This window comes from Canis aureus, chromosome 17, assembly GCF_053574225.1.
Source record: "Canis aureus isolate CA01 chromosome 17, VMU_Caureus_v.1.0, whole genome shotgun sequence".
NCBI lineage: Eukaryota > Metazoa > Chordata > Mammalia > Carnivora > Canidae > Canis > Canis aureus.
In genome coordinates, this window is record NC_135627.1 from 8,977,390 (window position 1) to 8,995,824 (window position 18,435).

At 38.3% G+C, this 18,435-nt stretch overlaps 1 long non-coding RNA gene across 1 annotated transcript in view; it reads right to left on the minus strand.

Annotated features, from left to right (window-relative positions):
• LOC144287752 (uncharacterized) overlaps positions 1 to 18,069 on the minus strand; it is a 36,651-nt gene extending 18,582 nt beyond the window's left edge. Inside the window, exons 1-2 of the long non-coding RNA XR_013355515.1 lie at positions 14,798 to 18,069; positions 1,527 to 1,705 (exon numbers count right to left, since the gene is read on the minus strand). This is a non-coding gene — a long non-coding RNA (uncharacterized LOC144287752). The remainder of the gene's footprint in view (positions 1 to 1,526; positions 1,706 to 14,797) is intronic.
• Between the last annotated feature and the right edge of the window lie 366 nt (positions 18,070 to 18,435).

Consider the following 18,435-nt stretch of genomic DNA (forward strand, 5'->3'; position numbering starts at 1 on the left):
TGTGTGTGTGCTTGTGTGTGCATGTGTATGTGCATGTATGTATACATATACATTCCCTAGTTCCAACCACTGTGATAGCTCACAAGGAGTGAGATTATAGCAACAATGAGCCCACTCAGCACCCAGATCCTGACTTCTAAATACCATTTTCCAGGGGTGCCTAGGTGGCTCAGTCAGTTAAGCATCCAACTCTTGATTTCAGCTCAGGTCATGATCTCAAGGTCATGAGATCAAGCCTGGCATTAGGCTCCATGCTCAGCAGGGAATCTGTTTTGAGATTCTCTCTCTCCCACTCTCACTCCCTCTGCCCCACCCTTTGCTCGCACATGTGTGTGCTCTCTCTCTAAAATGAATAAATAAGTCTATAAATAAAATACCATTCTCTACTTAAAAAAAAATCCAGGGCTCGTTGAAGAAATGATTAATTCTAAGACAGGACCCAGGAAATTACAAAGTGACCCTGTGATATCTCATTAGACTAGCGAGCAATAGAGCACTCAAAGAATGCTGGGGCCAGATCAGAATATAAGGAAGCTTGCCTGAGCTATTTCCAGCCAAATCAGAGACAATCTGAGAATAAAAATAAATAATGACAATAAATTATAACTCTCCGAATAAAAGAGGAAACCTATGAGTTCATACTGATATAAAGTAAGAAAAAGAGAGAGAGAAAGAGAGAAAGTTTGGTAAGGAATGGATTATTTCCATGATTTTGAAGTACCTGCCTGAAGTACTTATTCTTTACAAAAGGCAAAATAGTTACTTGACAGTGGGGAAGGTTGGCAGATACAACATTAATCAACGGATCACTGCGAATATTATCAGTAATGGAACAAACACGAATCATTCACAGCCTTGTAAGATGCAATGAGAAGACAGCACCACTTCCGTGACCCTCTTCCCTGCAGTGTGTAGCCTGGATCAGAGTACAAGCAAGCAGGGGACAAGCTCACATAGAGGAACGTACTACAGAACAGTTGCCTTGCAGTCTTCAAAAGGGTCAAAGTTATCAAAGTCAAAGAAAGGGTGAAAACTGGCTCCAGAATGAAGGAGAGAACAGAGCTGAGGCAACTAAAGGCAATGTGGGATTCTGAAGTGGAAAGTTTTTCTCTAACAGGCATTATGGGGAAAACTGGAAAACTTAAATAAGGTCTAAAGATTTGGTGGTTTAAAAAAAGAGAGAGAGTGAGAGGAAAAGGTTCTTTGTGCTGTCCTTGCAACTTTTCTGGGAGTTTGGGGTTCTTTTCAAGTAACTAAAAATAATCTGTGAAAGAAAGTTAATAAAATCACTTGAATCTTAACAATTCTCTCCTTTGGGGATTTCATTCATTCTAAAGTCTGCACAATCTTCACCTACCTCATTTATGAGATGATTTTCTGCATGAGTGACCTGTTGGTACATGACAAACCATCCCAAAACATTGTGGCTCAAAACCACCATCTACTTAGGTCAGTATTCTGTGGGTCAGAAATTTCAGATAGGGTCAGCTGGGATTCTTCAGGGAGACAGGGCTGGGCTTACTCACGTGTTTGTAGTCAGCTTCCAGGCCTCCAGGTGCTCCTGCTTCATGGAGTTAGTGGGTGTCAGCTGAGACCACAAAGGTCAGCGGGCACCTGTTGGTCAGGACTTAGTCAGCTGGGCTGGGCCTGTTCCCATGGCTGCTCAGGGCTCCAAGAAGAACAAGACAGCAAGGATGATTTCTACCTGTTTGCAAGAAAAATAAGAATAAATATTTTGTAGGATTTTCATGGAGATTATACAAGATAATGCAGTGTTAGCCCTTAACACACAGTAGGCATTCAATAATCTTTTCATATTCTCTATCCCTTCCCGAGCTAAAATCTACTCCCCTCTTGGAATTTCTCTCTTGATGTGTTCTCAATGGTCCTGACTGTGGAAACACTGTGATCATTTTCAAACTGTCCTTTCCCTTTACTGATTCATATGCAGCCTGCCCACCTAGAGCAAAGGGCTTATATCACAGCCCTCTATAACTTTTTTTTTCATTTTTAAAAGGTTTTTATAATCAAACGCCGTTCATTCCACTTCTGCAACCTTATTCAGCACACTAGGGGATGAATATCTCACCTCTCCAGCCTTTTGCCAGAGCTGAACTTTTTCCTGCATCCCCTGCTTTGGGCCTGTCAGCATCCACAGCCAGGTGGGTCAGATTGTACACCTGAGAGTTCCTCCTCAGTGTGCCCAAACACTTGACTCAGATGATTCACCTCAAAGCTTTGGCCTGGTGATATAACACAGGGCTCTAGGTAACTGGACTACTTAGATTCAAATGTCATCTCCAGCACTTACCAATTATATGGGCATATACAAGGTCCTTAATTTCTCTTAGTTTCCTCATCTATAAAATGGAAGTGATGACCACAGTGCTGCCTTATGAGGTGTTGGAGGATTAAATGAGAAAACCTACAGAAAGCACTTAGTCTCTGTCAGGTACCTGTCAAGGGCTGGAATATGGGTTAGCCATGCCTATTACCCCCTTGAGCTGATCCTTCCTTTACTCACTGTCTCTACTTGCTGTTCCCTTGATTCAAGCTCTTACCACCAGCTAGAGCAAGCATCATTACCATCTAACTGAAACCCAGCCAGGCATGGCCTCCTCAAAACCATCCTCCCCTACCCACACCAGAGAAACCAGTGCAAGGGGGAAAGGCCCAGATAACTTTTCCCTACTAAAAGCCTCACCGATAGCTATCTTCCCAAACTATTTGGGATTAAGAATCAGCGTATTTTCCATCCAAATATCAATTAACAGAACATATCTTTGTAAAACACAATAAAAATTGATTACAGGAAATTTTTCATGTAAAAAACAAAAGCACAAAGTATAAGCCCAAGATTTCTATTAGATTTAACAGGCATAAATACTCCCTCAAATTGCTTTGGAAGTTTTAAACACACTTATTCCCAATTTCACTATCTCTCTTTGGGCTCATGACAAATAGTTGCTTTCTCCCTTCAGAAGTACTACTATCAGGTGCTCTACACAATGGAGACTCTGGTTAGTTTCCTATTGAATTACCCCCAACTCTTAAAAATATATATTTTTAAATGTATACATATACATATATATTTAAACTTATATAGATTTTTTTTAATTTATATATATAATTACTTGGGGTTCCCCCGACATGCAACATTTCTATATCTATTCTTTCCCACATGTGATTCCCCTTCCCATCTTTATGACTAGAAAACTCCTAAACATCTTTTGTGATTCTATTCAGGTGTCATGTGATCTAACATCTTCCATATGTGCTGTTGGTATTGAGGCTCTGTCGCTGGCAATGTGGCCAATTGCTACCACTATCCTGACTGACATGCTTCTTGACTGTCAGCAGTCAGGTTGCTATGGTCCCACTCGGCCTTAATAGCCATTGATTGCTAAGTCCTGCTACCTCCGCCAAAGCTACTGCAGTACTAGTGCTTATACTTTAAAGGAAAACTTGCCCTGAGCGACTAAAGCCATTTGAGAACTTTTAGTGAATCCTGCTTACTCCATTTGTCTATCCTTTCTCCTAGGATAGCTGGGGCAATAAACTTGAAGACTGATCCAGAAAATATTTAAAGGACACCAGCCTGTATATCAAAAGCTTTGCCAAATGTCTACTCTGTACCTGACATCCAGGTGGATGCAGTAAATATAGAAGTAAAAGCATAGTCCCTTCAGAAAAGTAATGCTTAGAGCAGTTCAAGAAGCACTATAATCACAGAATGTACAAGTGGTTACAGTAATTCAAGGAACAGCATGTAAGTGGTGATATAGATTTTAGTGCTGGGTCTGTATGAGCCTCATTTCTGCACGTCATCTGCACAGAGACACTAACAACCTTATCTCTCTTTTCAAGGATGTTTGTACAGTGAACAGACTTGGAAGACAGAAATAATGTCTCCTTCTAGAACAGAGGGAAGAAATGTTTGTTGTGCAGTATAACAAAAATAGTGTCTCCCTCCTGGGCAAAAATTGGGCAGGTTTTCTGGCATCCCATTTATTGTAAAGAGGTTTCCTAAGGTCAAGTGTCATCGACTTGAAGCAAACCCAGTACATATGCAGCATCCAGGATCATGTGCTGCCCCATGGTGCTTGGGGGGCAAAGGTAGCTGACATGAGCATGAAGTACATGCTGCTTGCTCTCTGGGGAATAATAAAGTCCTTGGTCTCTTACCCAGGAGTGCCTTGCCGTCTATCAGATTTGTGAAACTATGACGGACTAACGTGTTATCTTGAAAGTAGGATAAAATCTAAGAACCTTCAGAGTTCTTGACATTTAGATGGGATCAGGGAATTATTTGAGGGTCCTAACACTCACTTGGGCTAAAATATGTAGGTTTTGTATAAGTTAGCCTCAAAGGCATCCTAGAATACAAAGTGAAGACCATATGGAAGGGTGAGAGAGTATAACCACATAGCGCATTTAGGAAGATTCAAGTAGAACAGGTTGGCCAGATCACCATCAAGGGTTTTACATAGAATCATGAAATAAATCAGTGTATTCAATTTGGCCTTAAGGTCCATTTTGAAATAAAATGTTTGATAATATTAACCATAGTCTTTGAATTAGCTTATATAGTACTTCGCAACCAAACTGATGAAGAAAAACTCTTCTGTGTCATGTTAATTGCTGTGCCAATAAAAATAGACATTCCTTACACAGCTTAGATTCTTTTTTTTTAAGATTTTATTTATTTATTTGAGAGAGAAAGCACAAGCAGTGGGAGCAGAAGAGGGAAAGGGAGAAGCAGACTCCCTGTTGAGCAGAAAGCCCAAAATGGAGCTTGATCTTGGACCCTTTAACCAACAAAACCACCCAGGCTCCCCCTGAGTTTAGTTACTTTTTTTTAAGATTTTATTTATTCATTCATGAGAGACACAGAGAGAGAGGCCAAGACTTAAGCAGAGGGAGAAGCAGGCTCTCTGCAGGGAGCCTGATGCAGGACTCAGTCCCAGGACCCCAGGATCATGACCTGAGCAGACACTCAACCACTGAGCCATGCAGGTGCCCCCTGAGTTTAGTTTCTTAACTGTGAGCAAAGTTCAATAGGTTTTGGTATTTTGTTTTTTGTTTTTTCACTGAAGCCCTTCTCAATATTTCAATATGGTAAAAAAATATTTTGAGTCACCAAAAGGGGAAGTTAGCATACAGGGTAGGCCAAATTAATCTGATCAGATATCCTTTGTTTGAGGAACTCTGATTAACATTTCCCAGAATCATTGTTCTGCTCCTCCCGATATGAGTAATGTTTGTATAATCCGTTTAAAAATCACTATGGCATTATAAGCAAACAAATGAAATGATAATTGAATAAAATTTAATCTGGCTGGATTTGCTTTCAAATGTGTCTATGGGATTAGGATTCTGTGGTCCTAAACCTTCATAACCTAAAAAGTGAAATTCCATTAAGGCTTATGTACATCTGTTCTCTGTTCCAATGGCCTATAAATTAATAAATCATCTATTAATTACACAGGGACATTTAAGTATTTCAGTCACACATCTTCATCTCTAGTTGAGTAAACTATTCCAAGATCAAGTCACACACACACACACACACACTATATATATATATATATATATATATATATATATATATATATATACACATATAGTGATATCACAATATATATATTTGAGATCTACCCTATATAATTCAGACATTCTTTACTTTGCCAAAAGAATGTACTTGGAGTTGTATTATACTCCAGGTCACTGAAAATAGAGCATAGCATACTTGGATTTTTTCAATGTGGAAAGATATACAATATATATCACACTATGTGTATTATATAGGAATGCATATGTAACATATATATATATATATATATATACACATTTCAGAAACACCTAAGCAGATCCTTTCAACCTAAAGCTAAAAGGATTAGGAAACCAAGTAAGACAAAATGATAACCCTTTGGTTATTGACCACTTTATAGCTGAAACAATGGTTTAACCATTGTTACAAGCACACACTACAATATAAATGTCAGTATCATTTCCTTAAAGTTCTAGGGGAAATTGCTACTTTTCACATTGAAAAGCTCCCTTGGCCAAAATCATTTGGAAGATTTTTCATCATCTATTGAAAGGCAAAGATCCAACATGTTGGCTCTCTGCTGCCTGTAAATTCACCCTTGAATCACCCCTAGCATGGAGCTATCATATAGAAGGTGGTCAATCAATTTTTATTAAATAAATAAATGAACTTTGCACCCTTTAGTTGATACACCTGATATTATACAACTTTAAGTACATTTGCTTATTCCTACGAAACTCTCTACCACCACTCCATTTCATTCAAATGTATTAAAAAGTTCATTAGAAAAACAGAGACATGTGAGCACCTGGGTGGCTCAGTGGGTTAAGTGTCTACCTTTGGCTCAGGTCATGATCCCAGGATCCTGGGATTGAGTCCAGTATCAGGCTCCCTGTTCACAGGGAGTCTACTTCTCCCTCTCTCTCTGCCTCTCCCGTCTGCTTGTGCTCTTTCTCTCTCTCAAATAAATAAAATCTAGAAAGAAAGAAGAAAGAAGAAAGAAAGAAAGAAAGAAAGAAAGAAAGAAAGAAAGAAAGAAGAAAGAAAGAAAAAAGAAAGAAAGAAAGAAAGAAAGAAAGAAAGAAAGAAAGAAAGAAAAGAAAAGAAAAGAAAAGAAAAGAAAAGAAAAGAAAAGAAAAGAAAGAAAGACATGCAAAAGAAATGTTTAAATAGTTTATCAGGGGGACCCCTGGATGGCTCAGCAGTTGGCTGCCTGCCTTTGGCTCAGGTCATGATCCTGGGATCTGGGATTGAGTCCCGCATCGGGCTCCCTGCAGGGAGCCTGCTACTCCCTCTGCCTGTGTCTCTGCCTCTCTGTCTCTCAGTCTGTGTCTCTCATGAATAAATAAATAAATCTTTACAAAAATAGTTTATCAAGTACAATAGTTAAATTACTAAAATCCTGAGGATTACCTAAAAAAATAGTTAAACCAAACAATATAGTGAACATAGATAACATTTTGCTTATATAGTTTATACTTTTAAGTTGAAATGTAAATATGCTTGTCACTGTAGTTTTTCTTTAATGAAGTCATTAATAGAGTTTTACAGGGATGCCTGAGTTACTCAGTGGTTGAGCATCTGCTTTTGGCTCAGGGTGTGATCCTGGGGTCCTGGGATTGAGTCCCACATCATGTTCCCTGTAGGGAGCCTGCTTCTCCCTCTGCCTATGTCTCTGCCCCTCTCTCTGTGTGTCTTTAATGAATAAATAAATAAAATCTTTTTTTAAAAAAATGGAGTTTTACAATGTTCATTTATTTTAATTTTTTATCTTTTTATGGTAAATAACATTTATGTCATATAACCCTCTGGATTTTATGAAGTTTGGGGGTTTGGGGTATTTTTTAAGATTTTATTTATTTATCTTAAGAGAGAGAGATCATGAGCAGGTGGAGGGCGAGGGGAAGAAGGACAGCAAACTCCACACTGAGCATGGAGCCCAACATGGGACTCAACCCCACAACCCTGCAACCATGACCTGAGCCCAAATCAAGAGTCAGATGCCCAACTGCCTGAGCCACCCAGGTGCCCTAATCCTCTGGATTTTAACAAAGTAATATTTTGTTATTTTAAATGTCATGCCAAGAAGTTAGAAATTTATGCTGAAATCAATAAAAGATTTTAAACCACATAGGTGACTTTTCTGTCTCTAACCCCAAATGACTTTCATGTCTCTCTGGTTCTTCATTTGTGTGAGTGTTAGTTTTGGTATAGCCAGGATACTCCTCAGTGGTAAAGCCCTCTTCACTAGTGTGCTTGTATGAGGACTCATTGCCACACATATCCCTAAATCATTTGTGCTTATTAGGTTCGTATCCATCCTACAGAAAGATGAAAATCAACAATTTCCAACCTCAATGAATTTAGGATCTATATGGGGAGACAGTCATATACAAAATTAACTGTTCTAGATTCTGAGTAAGATGCGGAATAAGAGGATCCTAAGCTTACTTTGTCCCACAGATACAACTAGATAACACTCACATCAGTATAAATAATCCAGAGAACAACACAAACACTGGCAGAACAAACTCTCCACAGCTAAATGTAGAGAAGAGGCCACATCCAAGGGTAGGAAGGGTGGAGGCATTGTTGGGAGCTAAATGGCCCCACAGGACTGTCTGAGGGAGGGAGAGATGCCAGGGTGGGGAAGAGAAAGAAACAGACATCCAGACACCCCAGGCACAAACCCCAAAACATTTAGCTTTGAAAACCAGAGGGGCCAGAACTTCAAGAGTTCTTACAATCAGCAGGACTTAACACCAGGAACTTTAAAAATCAGTACAACAAAGAGCCCTACAGAGATACAGCATAGAGGCAGCAATTTGAAAAATGCCTGGGGTAGAAGAATGGAGATTTGCTTGCTAATCTCAGAGCATGTGCTGGAGGGGCAGGGATTTGGTTATATGATTTCTCCAGGCACAAAGGAGCTGGTGGGAGCCATTTCCCTTCCCTACCCCCCAGCATTACACACAGACACCAGCAGGAACTAGTCAGCACTTATACTTGCTACCTAATTTGACAATAGCACACCAATGCCCACATTCTCCTACAGACATGCCTCTCCAGCTAGGCCTCTGATCCAGGTCCCCTCCCACGGCAGACCCACGCAAACTTTCCTAACACCACACATCCTACCCCCACATAGCTTCTGTAGATCTACCCCCTCCAACCTGACCTGCCTCAGCCCCTAGCAGTTTCCCTCCCACCAGCCCAGACCTTGCTGGCACCATAGGCCCCAGCCCAGGTTTCTGTACAGACCTGCCCCTTCCAATATGCATTTGTCCAAAACCTATCCAAAAAACAGGCCCCAAGCCTGAAAGTGTGTAAGTAGTCCCAACAGGGGCCAGCACAACTCCAAAGTGACTCCTATACCAGGAGGAAGAAAAGATAACCACACACATAGGTCTGACTGAGGCCCCACCAATGGGCTGAGGGCAGACATCTGGTATGACTGCAGACCCTGCCTCCCAGTGAAAGTTTCTCAGGGAGCAACAGAGGGAAAGTACCTTGCAGTTCAGTGCTACTACACGTCTGGTAAACACCTGGTCTGACTCAACTCAAACCCAACATGGCCCCAGACTGGCCCATTAATGACATCAGCAAAGAGAGCCATTACAGAGGACTGGGCTGAAGATGAAAGCAGCTCAGCCCCAATAGTAGGGTACGTGCAATACACATAGGAGACAGCCCTGAAGCACCAGATTCTGGGCAACAGAGGACATTGCACTGCAGGGCACAAGAGGACCTCTTCTTCATAAGACCGTTACTTTAAAGAGCAGGAGGCAACTGATTTTTTCTAACACAGAGAAACAGACACAGAGACCTAGATAAAATGAGAAGACAGAGGAATATGTCCCAGATGAAAGAACAGGACAAAATCACAGCAAGAGACGTAAAAAAAAAAAAAAAAAAAAAAAAAAAAAAAAAAAAAACAGAAATAAATAATATTCCAGAAAATTTTAAATAAGTCATAAAGATACTCACTAGACTTGAAAAAAGAATGGAGGACCTTCACCAAGACAGTGTTGTACTGGCACAAAAACAGACACATAGATCAATGGAACAGAATAGAGAATCCAGAAGTGGACCCTCAACTTTATGGTCAACTAATATTTGATAAAGGAGGAAAGACTATCCACTGGAAGAAAGACAGTCTCTTCAATAAATGGTGCTAGGAAAATTGGACAACCACATGCAGAAGAATGAAACTAGACCACTCTCTTTCACCATACACAAAGATGAACTCAAAATGGATGAAAGATCTAAATGTGAGACAAGATTCCATCAAAATCCTAGAGGAGAACACAGGCCACACCCTTTTTGAACTTGGCCACAGTAACTTCTTGCAAGATACATCCACGAAGGCAAAAGAAACAAAAGCAAAAATGAACTATTGGGACTTCATCAAGATAAGAAGCTTTTGCACAGCAAAGGATACAATCAACAAAACTAAAAGACAACCTACAGAATGGGAGAAGATATTTACAAATGACATATCAGATACAGGGCTAGTATCCAAGATCTATACAGAACTTATTAAACTCAACACCAAAGAAACAAACAATCCAATCATGAAATGGGCAAAAGACATGAACAGAAATCTCATAGAGGAAGACATAGACATGGCCAACACGCACATGAGAAAATGCTCTGCATCGCTTGCCATCAGGGAAATACAAATCAAAACCACAATGAGATACCACCTCACACCAGTGAGAATGGGGAAAATTAACAAGGCAGGAAACAACAAATGTTGGAGAGGATGTGGAGAAAAGGGAACCCTCTTGCACTGTTGGTGGGAATGTGAACTGGTGCAGCCACTCTGGAAAACTGTGTGGAGGCTCCTCAAAGAGTTAAAAATAGACCTGCCCTACGACCCAGCAATTGCACTGTTGGGGATTTACCCCAAAGATACAGATGCAATGAAATGCCAGGACACCTGCACCCCGATGTTTATAGCAGCAATGTCCACAATAGCCAAACTGTGGAAGGAGCCTCGGTGTCCATCAAAAGATGAATGGATAAAGAAGATGTGGTTTATGTATACAATGGAATATTACTCAGCCATTAGAAATGACAAATACCCACCATTTGCTTCAACATGGATGGAACCGGAGGGTATTATGCTGAGTGAAATGAGTCAATCGGAGAAGGACAAACAGTGTATGTTCTCATTCATTTGGGGAATATAAATAATAGTGAAAGGGAATAGAAGGGAAGGGAGAAGAAATGGGTAGGAAATATCAGAAAGGGAGACAGAACATGAAGACTCCTAACTCTGGGAAACGAACTAGGGGTGGTGGAAGGGGAGGAGGGTGGGGGGTGGGGGTGAATGGGTGATGGGCACTGAGGGGGGCACTTGATGGGATGAGCACAGGGTGTTATTCTGTATGTTGGCAAATTGAACACCAATAAAAAATAAATTTATTATTAAAAAATAATAATAATAATAAATAAATAAATAAATAAATAAATAAACCACTGGGAAAAAAAAAGAATGGAGGACATCAGTGAGACCCCAACAAAGAGATAGAAAACATAAAAAAGAACCAATCAGAGATAAAAAATTTCATAAATGAAATTAAAAATACACTAGATGGAATAAATAATAGACTAGAAGCAGAAGAGCAGATCAATGACCTGGAGAACAGAATAATGGAAAATAATCAAGCTGAACAAGAAAGAAAAATAAGAGGAAAAAATAAAAATCCTTAGGGAACTCCGTGACAACGATAAGCATAATAACATTCACACTGTAGCAATCCCAGAAGAAAAGAGAGGAGGAAAATTTATTTGAAGAAATAACAGCTGAAAACTTCCTAAATCTGAAGAAAGAAACTGAAATCCAGATCTAAGAAGCACAGAAAGCCCCCAACAAAGTCAACCCAAGGAGGACCACACCAAGACACATTGTAATAATAATGGAAAAAATTAGTGATAAGGAGAGAATTTTAAAAGCAGCAAAACAAAAGAAAACAGTTACATATAAGGGAAACCCTGTAAGGCTATCAGCTGATTTTTCAGTATAAACTTGGCAGGCCAGAAGGCATGATACATTCAAAGTACTGCCAGGGGACGGGGAGACAGAAAAACAACAATAGCAAAAACAAAAACAGAAATCTTACAATCAAAAATCAGGGACATCTAGGTGGCTCAGTGGTTGAACGTCTGCCTTTGGCTCAGGTCGTGTTCCTGGGGTCCTGAGATAGAGTTCCACATCAGGCTCCCCACAGGGAGCCTGCCTCTCCCTCTGCCTACATCTCTGCACTTCTCTCTGTGTGTCTCTCATGAATACATAAAATATTAAAAAGAAAGAACACCCTATTCTACAAGGCTATCATTGAGAATAGAGAGATAAAGAATTTCCCAGACAAAATTAAAGGTATTCATGATCACTGAACCAGCCTTACATGAAATGTTAAAGGAGACTGACTGAAAAGGAGAGGCCATAAGTAATAGTAAGAAAAGTAGGAAGAACAAAAGCAGCAAAAATAAGCATATCTATAAAAATTAGTCAAGGGATTCACAAAGTAAAAGGATATAAAGCATGATACCACATAGCTAAAATGTGAGGAAGAGAGAAGTAAAGAATGGGCTCAAACTTAAGCAATCATCAACGTAATATGGACCCCAATATGCATAAGCTGTTAGATACAAATGTAATAGTAACTACAAATCAAAAGCTAGTAAGTACATATGCAAAAATTAGAAAGGAATCCAAGTATATCACTAAAAAAGGCTAGCAAACCATGAGAGAAAACAGCAAGAGAAGAGAGGAACAGAGAACTACAAAAACAACCATAAAGCAAGTAACAAAATGGCAATAAGTACATCCCTGTCAGCAATTACTTTCAAAAAAAGGCTACTATCAATGTAAATGAACTAAATGCTCCAATCAAAAGACCTATGGTGACTGAATGGTTTAAAAACCAAGATCCATCTATATGCTGCCTACAAGGGACTCATTTCACACCTAAAGACATTGCAGATTGAAAGTGAAGGGATGGAAGAGCATTTATCATGCAAATGGAGTGAAAAGAAAGCCAGCATAGGAATACTTACATTAGACAAAATAGACTTTAAAACAGACTATAACAAAAGACAAAGAAGGACACTATATAATCAAAAAGGGAACAATCGAATAAGAAGATATAATAATTGTAAATATTTATGCATCATCATGGGAGCACCCAAATATATAAAGCAGCTAATAACAAACATAAAGAAAGTAATTGATATTAATATGAAAATAGTAGGCGATTTTAACACCCCATTTACATCAATAGGTAGATCAACCAAACAAAAAATCAATAAGGAAATAGTGGCTTTAAATGGCATATTGGATGAGACAGATCTAACAGAAATATTCAGAACATTTCATCCTAATACAGCAGAATACACATTCTTTTCAAGGGCACATGAACATTCTTCAGAATAAATCACATATTAGGCCACAAAACAAGTCTTGACAAATTCAAAAAAACTGAAGCCAGAACCTCCATCTTTTCTGAGTACAAAACTATAAAACTAGAATTTAATTACCAAGGAAAAAAATCTAGAAAGAACACAAATACATGAAGGTTAAAAACATGCTACTAAACAATGAATGGGTCAAACAAGAAATCAAAGAGTAAATAAAAAAATACAAGGAGACAAATGAAAATGAAAATATACCAGTCCAAGATCTTTGGAATGCAGCAAAAGCTGTTTTAAAAGAAAGTTTATAGCAATACAGGCTTACCTCAGGAAGTAAGAAAAATCTTAAACAATATAACCTTACACCTAAAGAAGCTCGATAAAGAAAAAAAAAAAAAAAAAAAAAGTAGAAAGAGGAAAATTTTAAAAATCAGAGCAGGAATAAACAAAATAGAAACTAAAAAAATAATAGAAAAGATCAATGAAACCAGAACTAATTCTTTGAAAAGATCAACAAAGTTGAAAAACCTTTAGTTAGACTCATAATAAAAGAGAGAGAAAGGACTCAAACAAAATCAGAAACAAGAGAGGAGAAATAACTATCACCACAGAAATACAAAGGATTATAAGAGAATATTATAAAAAATATGCCAACAAATTGGACAGCTCAAAGAAATGGATAAATTCCATTTCAAACATATAGCCTCCCAAAACTGAATCAGGAAGAAATAGAAAATTTGAACAGATCAGCAATGAAATTGAATTAGTCATCAAAAAAATTCCTAAGAAACAAAAGTCCAGAACCAGACAGCTTCACAGGTGAATTCTATCAAACATTTAAAAAAGAGTTAATACCTATTCTTCTAAAACTATTCCAAAAAAAAAAAAAACACACAAGAAGGAAAGTTTCCCAATTCATTCTGTGAGGTCAGCATTTACCCTGATACTAAAATCACATAAAGAACCTACAAAAAGAAAGAAAAAGAAAGAAAGAAAGGAAAGAAAGAAAGAAAGAAAGAAAGAAAGAAAGAAAGAAAGAAAGAGAAAGAAAGAAGAAAGAAAGAAAGAAAGAAAGAAAGAAAGAAAGAAAGAAAGAAAGAACCAATATGTCTGATAAATATAGGTATAAAAATCCTCAATAAAATATTAGCAAACTAAATTCAACAATACATTTAAAAACTTATTCACTATGATCAAGTGGGTTTTGTTCCTGGGATGCAAGGATGATTCAGTATATGCAAATCAATGTGATACATCACAAGAGAAAGGATAAAACCTTATGATCATTCAATAGATGCATAAAAGGCATTTGACAAAGTACAACATCCATTCATAGTAAAAACCCTCAACAAAGCTGATCTAGGGGGAACATACCTCAACATAACAGAGGCCATATATGAAAAACCCACAGCTAACATCATACTGAATGGTGCAAAACTAATAGCTTTTCCATTAAAATCAGGAATAAGACAAGGATGTCCATTCTCATCACTTTTATTTAACACTGTAGTATAAGTCCTAGGTACAGCAGACAAGAAAAATAAATAAAAGGTATTCAAATTAGTAAAGAAAAAGTAAAACTTTCACAATTTGCAGGTGACATGATACTACATATAGGAAACCCTAAAGACTCCACCAAAGAACAACTGGAACTGAATTCAGTAAGGTTGTAGGATATGAAAGGAACATACAGAAATCCATCACATTTTTATACACTAATAATAAAGTTGCAGAAAAAGAAATTAATAAAACAGTCCCATTTACAATTGCACCAAAAATAAAGAATACCTAGGAATAAACTTAACCAAGTTGGTGAAAGACTTGTACCTGAGAACTCTGTGAGGGACACCTAGGTGGCTCAGCGGTTGAGCGCCTGCCTTCAGCCCAGGGCATGATCCTGGAGACCTGAGATTGAGTCCCACTTCGGGCTCCCTGCATGGAGCCTGCTTCTCCCTCTGCCTGTGTCTCTGCCTCTCTCTGTGTCTCTCATGAATAAATAAATAAAATATTTTTTTAAAAAAGATCTCTGAGAAATGAAAGAAATTGAAGATGACACAAACAAATGGAAAGACATCCATGCTCATGGATGGAAAGAAAAAATATTATTAAAATGTCCATACTTCCGAAAGCAATCTACAGATTTAATGCAATGCCTATCAAAATACCAACAGAATGGAATTTATTTAGTCATCCATTCATTGAGTCTTTATTGATTCATTCAGCAACATTTATGGTCATATTATGACCCAGGTCCTGCAGAAGATACCACAGATACAAAAACTAATAAAATATTGTATAATGCTTCTTATTTTTACCCTTGGGTTACCTCTGCCCGACCTTTGTCGAGGCCCTATAGCTCTTCAACAACAATAAAGGATTATCGTCTACAGTTTTCTCTAGAATCTCCAGCCAACAGACCGTTGTTCAACCTTCTAATGTACAAATTTGTTTAAGTAACTTCCTTCTTCGAAAGCTTTTAGTTGCACCCCCTAACCTATGGAGTAAATTATAATTCCTTAAGTGACAATAATTTAAGAATCTTGCTATCTTCGTCCCAATATATCTTTCCAGTCCTAAAACACTAATAGGTGAGGAATGATTTACATTACTCCAACATTTCCATATATTTTATGTCATATATGTTACCCTAGTCTTTTCACATACATTATCTTCATAATAACACTGGAGATTCACAGAGCACTGCCTTGTGCTTCCCCAGAACATTTCATTTTCCTTCTGGGCACACCAAAGACAGAATGTGAACAGATTTCTAGGCCTGGTCCCTAAAAGATCTCCCACACTCTGTTCCTCTTCCTTCACTTCTGCAGTAAATTTGGGAACTAAATAGTAAGGACAATGGCATCCCAAGATGGAATCCCTAACAGTTATCCTGCAGTAGAGCTTCTAACCCCACACTACCTCACTACCACGCCCCAAAACTAAATCGGACTAGGATGTTAGGAAACATTCCATTTTTATTGTTTAAGTCACTGAGATTTCTGAGTTTATTTGTTGTTACAGCATCAACTATTTTATTCTGAGAATACAGGGAGACATTAATTTGATATCCTTTTAGAAATAAGAAAACTAAGATTCCAAAAGGCAAGTGACAATCCAAATTCATAGAGTTAATAAGTAGGATTATAAATTCAGGTCTCTATTTTCTGTGATGGCTTATTTCATACATCAACTTCATTGGGCTATGGAATGCCCAGATAGCTAGTAATGCATTATTTCTAGGTGTGTCTGTAATAGTGTTTCTGGAAGAGATTAGCATTTGAATCAATAGACTAAGTAAAGATTATCTTCACCAATGCAAGTGGGCACCATCCAATTCCTTAAGGGCCTGAGTAGAGCAAAAAGGCAGAGGAAGAGGGAACTTGCTCTCTCCTACTCTCTCCTGAGAGATTGTTACTCTCTCCTGCCCTTGGACATCAACTCAATCCACAGGGTTGGGTTTACATTACCTTGCATATAAGTCACCCAATAATCATGTTGAATGAATAAATGTGATGGTTTAACTGTTTAATCTATCACCAGTACATACCTAGACTTACAGCAAATGTCAGTGAAAGTCACTTCTGATAATAACACAGAAGGGTAATATATGCAAAGGCTCTTCTGGACAATATGTCCACTTTGATCTCCTTTTTAAATACAGGACATTAGTTCTGATTTTTAAAGTGTACTCTGAAATCCTCTGATCTTCTCTAATGAGCCACTTGATTATATAAGGCTGTGCCTCGTGTTTCAGAAATGAATTGGCACCGTCTGTGTTAGCCAGAGCTGGGTTTAGGAAATCTGAATAGTGAAGCAGACTATTAACAACCAGCTATTCCTCTGTTACTTTTGTTGCCACAAACCAATTTACTTCAGCAATTTTTACCTACTAAAAAAAAATTACACAAATTAGAGCATGTCTTTAAAAATAATTTGCTTCTAAATAAACCTTAGATGCAATTAGAATTATGATACTTATTATGAAGAGCTGTGTCTCCTTCCATTTGGTGCTAGTGACAAAGGTTAAAAATGCCCTCCTATAAAATACCACATAATTAAACAAAGCAATTGTGTAATTACCCACTACACAACTGGATAAATTCCAAGCTTCATAATTATTTTAACCTATAGATGATCTACTTGTACAAAAAAAAAATCCAAAGGATTGAAGAATAGAATTTCTCTTCAGTACTCTCTCTCATTTGTTAAGCTTCTCTTTTAAACAATAAAAATAACAAATAGCAAACAGTTTCTGCTCCTTGTATCTCCCTCCTCATGTAACCATGCATAGATATGGGCATAGAATGTCGAGATTTCTCTTGAGAATATTTAAAACCTAGCACTGGAAATGAGACATATGGTGGTAGGTGGCATACTGAAAACTCAACACCTACCAATCAATAGGTGTAAGAATAATGCATCAGGAGAAGTTGAAGGAACTCATTATGATAATCTGATAGAGACAAACCTGTAAAACACAAATCCCTGTTTCCTAGGATCAAATTACACCACTACATAGGCAAGTTCCCACCAGGCCAACTTCCTGTGTTGTGTTTCTAAAAGTTTCGATCTAAACTGCACACCATCCCTTCATCTTTTCAAAGTGCCAAGGGGCAGACTCTCTCACCAAGCTTCAGATAAATGTCCAGCTACCTAGAGTCCACCCCCACTTTCCCTGTCACACTAAGATGAAGGACATCGCCTATGGGTAATCCTACTGAAGGAATCCATTCTGCACAATCCAATACACTCTGAGATGACAAAGGGGAAAAAAACTGTTTTAAAACCATCCTTCAGAATTTCCAGGTCACTGGATCATTTTAAAATCACAGTGATGACCAAACACTTTCATCAAATATCCATGATACACCGTAGGCATTTTGCAAAGTACTAATCCTAATGCCTTAGCCAAATGTCACCATGGAGTAGGTACCCTTATTAATTATTTAGTCATTTTATTTTGAAAGTGGTATTCTTGCTTTAGGATCAGACCACTTCCCCACAGTACACTGAGCAAATGTCCCCAGGTTCCAGGAGGCTGGGTGGAATTTCCCTAAGCAAAAAGTCTAAAAACGGATGATATCTGATGAAGTTGCATTCAGATCTCACTATAAGAGCTTGATAATAACTTTTCTGGAAGGCCATTTTTACCTTTTTACCTTCTGGAAAAGTGCACAACAGGGACGCCTGGGTGGCCCAGGAGGCTAAGCGTCTGACTCTTGATTTTGGCTCAGGTCATGATCTCAGGGTCCTGAAATCAAGCCCCATGTCAGGCTCTGCACTCAGTGGAGAGTCTGCTTGAGGATACTCTCTCCCTCTGCCCCTCTCTGACATGTTCTCTGTCTCTCTCAAATAAATAAATAAATCTTAAAATTAAAAAAAAGGGCACCACAGAACATGTTAACCAATGAGTCATAGGACCCAAGTTCAATATTCTTTGAAAACTCATCTCCCAGTCTGAGCAT